General features: G+C 32.2%; 1 pseudogene; it reads right to left on the bottom strand.

Moving 5' to 3' along the window:
- Positions 1-362: 362 nt before the first annotated feature.
- On the bottom strand, positions 363-1,024 carry LOC109445535 (protein BTG4; annotated as a pseudogene).
- Between the last annotated feature and the right edge of the window lie 2,620 nt (positions 1,025-3,644).

The raw sequence follows: 3,644 nt of genomic DNA, 5'->3' as shown, positions 1-3,644 counted from the left end.
GCATAGAGAATATAGTCAATAACATGGTAATAACTATATATAGTGCTAGGTAAGTACTAGACTAGTCAGGGGGATCATTCTTAAATTATATAAATGTCTGACCACTAAGCTGTATACCTGAAATTAACATAAAATACTATTGAAGCTCTAAATAAATAAATAAATAAAGTGTAAAGAAATAAATAAAAGTACAGCTAAGAACACAGTCATAATCTGTATAAGGATTCACCATCATGTACCCTAGGCCCTATTGTGGCTCTTTTTTCTGTTTTATGAACCTCTCAAACCATCTCATTTTCATTTTAGAAAAAATAAAGCCACTCCTCTGAGCTCTATGTAACCAAGTGCCCAGCCTCTGTGTATTACTGATTTGTCTTGACCCAGTGGTATCTGTCCACCCTGTGTACAGCAGCAGGCCGAGGACACTTAGGGTTCTTATGAAACACATTCCCTAGGAGGCCTATATGGCCATCGACATATTCTTTTTGTCAGGGATTTGGAAACAAAATTGAATGGGTTGTTTCAAGTTTTCAACCTAATAAAGTATCTTTGGATTGCTGTCTTTAGGAATTATCTGAGGTTGTCTGTTACAACTGTCTTCTCTGGAGGAGGTGCCAAAAGGAGTAGTCTAATGTGGCTCTACTACCAGTATAACTGATTTGTTGGGAGAGTTCCCACTCCTCCCATCTGCCTTTAAAGAAGCAATTGTAAATGGATGATTTATCCTCCATACCTACATCACAATTCAAAATGATAAAACAACATCTCCTTTGGAAATCCCAGGCGAGAAAAATCCACTTCACTTTCAGCAGAAGCCCTTTTTTAGAATGGCAACTTTATTTTAATTGTTTTTCGTAATGCACACAAAGTCTTGACCATTGGAAGGGTAATCAGAGTACCAGTCACTTCTGTATATTTCAAACAAGATTATCATCAGCTGTTTTACAATGTCTTCCATTAGCTATTTACTCAATTTATCATGTTATTTTACTAATCTTGTGACAAAGAGCACTGTTGTTGCAATTGAGATTCAATGTCTTGAATCTCATGATCAAGAAAAATCTCTGAGGTGGCCACCAAAAAGCTCTTTAGCCCCAACTACAAGTAGGTCAGAGTTAGAAGACCACCTATACTTTAAGTTTCCAACTCTTATCCACATGTTTTACAAATCATCATCCATTATCCCTGAAATTTATGAGACAATATCATTGATTTTTAAATTCACCAACCCATTTCTAATAAGTTGTTTATGCACAATGGTACATATTCAAATTTGCAGAAATGTATACTTTTGAAGATGATTAACCTGTGGCTCAGTCTCCATATGCCAAGATGTCTGTCTTTTAAGCTATAGCCATTATAGTCTATGAAAGCAATATTCTCACACAGACAAAAAGGCACATAAAGCAATTATCTCTTAATTTATATTTAGTTATTTCAAAATTTAAAATATTTTCTTAAATCAGTATTTTTGTGCACATATCATTTTCTATACATGTAAATATTACTTTAGAATAAACCCCCAAAAATAGTAATAAAGAGACAAATGGCATACAAATTTTGAACAGTATTATCAAATTAACTTCAGTTTTTGTGAATTCTTGTTATCTTTTATATATTCTCTCTCTCTCTCTCTCTCTCTCTCTCTCTCTATATATATATATATATATATATATATATATACACACACATATATGTATAGTATTATACAGTGCTTTCTCTTTTTTTTGCTATGATAAAAAAGCATGATGTATCGCATTAGTTTTCTATTGATGTTTTTACAAATTTGCATACAATTAGTGGTTTAAAACAACAAAAATGTATTACCTTATATTTCTGTACAGAAGTCCAAGTTGGGTCTCACTGGGCTAAATTAAGATGCCAGCAGAGCTGCGTTCCTTTGTGGAGTTTCTAGGGCATAGTCTGCTTCCTTGTCCTTTCCAGCTTCTAAATGATGTCCACATTCCTTGATTCATGGCCCCCTTGCTCCATTTTCGGTGACAGCAATGCTACATCTCTGTGCCTTTCTACAGTAGTCACATCTTCCTTTGACTCACGCTTCTGCCTCCCTCTTATACTTTGAAGTGCTCTTGCAATTGCATTGGATACATCTGGATAATCCTGGGTAATCTGCCTATCTTAAGGTCAGCTGAGTAGCAACCTTAATTTTAGCTGCAATCTTAAATACCTTTTGTTAGAAAACGGAATATATTTACAGGTTCTGCTGATTAAGATATGGAAATTTCTGGGGTAGAAGGCATTATTCCACTTACCACATTATATAATAGCTTTACTTTCCAACTATCTTATTTTAAATGAGATTAATCACCACATTTTTAAGAAACATTTTTACTCTTATTGATTCATTAAGTAAAAAAAGTGCCCCATATACTTAATGTGTTTTATTTTGAATGTTATATAAAGGTGGGAGTATAAGATTATTCACTAAAGTAAAAATTTATCCTTCCAGAGGCAATATATTATTTATTCAAATATCACTATGAAGAGTCATTTTGGTGGATTTCTTTCATGTTTTTTCAATAAAACTATTTTGTCTAACCATTTATTAGCTTTTCAAAGTTGGTTTAAGTCCCTAATTTAAAGAGGAAAAAAAAAAGATACTTGCTGTTGCCCTCCATAAGATTTGATAAAGGAAAAATCAACTTCAGCTGAACTTTATCAAATTCAGCTCAATTCCTCCATCCTGACAGGGAATGATGGAGGAGGGGCTGAATATAACAGCTATCCCCACAGTGATCTTTAACATTTCCTTTAAATAAACCATCTGAGAATGAATTCAAATGCAACACGGAGATATACTTTGAAGACAAAACATTAAGATTTACTGTTTGTGTTATCTGTATTTCAATATGTCAGAATATTAAAATACTAACAACTGGTAATATGGCTTATGTTAGGTCCATACTTGGTAAATATGAAAGGTTCATTTATAAATTACAAAGAAAATATATGCATGTTAAAATTAATCTAATCTCCTTAAAATTACAAGTCCACAATTTGTCTAATGAAAAACATTTGTCGGGAAAATTTTAAGGGTAAAAAGATGTATGTTAGCATCAGCTTAGAGAATATAAGTGTATGACCATTTCATAGCTTATGAAAACAAAATCAAACAGACACACAAACAAAAACATGGTGTAGAAAACATTAGTAAGGGCATATTTCATCCATATAAGTACTTTCATACTGTATGTTCTGTGCAGTTCTCGTCTATTCTTCAGAGTAAACCTGAAAATTGCATACATATTTTGTAATGTATAATGTCTTCATAAGTGTAAGTATTTTAAACGAGGATAAAATATTCCTTTTGTTATTGGATTGATAACTTTCTGTTCTCTTTAATTTGAAGACATTTATAATAAAATATCACAATTTCATTGATATCAAATTCAGGAGATTCTTACACTAGCCAAACAAATCTGTTATTCTCTTGGCTTATAAGTAGAACATATCCCTTTGGTTTATAACTCTAATAGAAAATTGCAATGTTTTTGAGTTATAACAAGTAGAATGTAAAGTCACATTATTGAATACAGCTATAAAAGGGATTAACAGTATTATGGTTTTTGATTAAGTGTGATTAATTTTATGTACTTTAAAACAGTTTACCGATATTGACTGGT

Source organism: Rhinolophus sinicus, linkage group LG03 (assembly GCF_036562045.2).
Source record: "Rhinolophus sinicus isolate RSC01 linkage group LG03, ASM3656204v1, whole genome shotgun sequence".
NCBI lineage: Eukaryota > Metazoa > Chordata > Mammalia > Chiroptera > Rhinolophidae > Rhinolophus > Rhinolophus sinicus.
The sequence above is the reverse complement of the archived record's forward strand: the minus strand, read 5'-3'. Positions and strand labels throughout refer to the sequence as shown.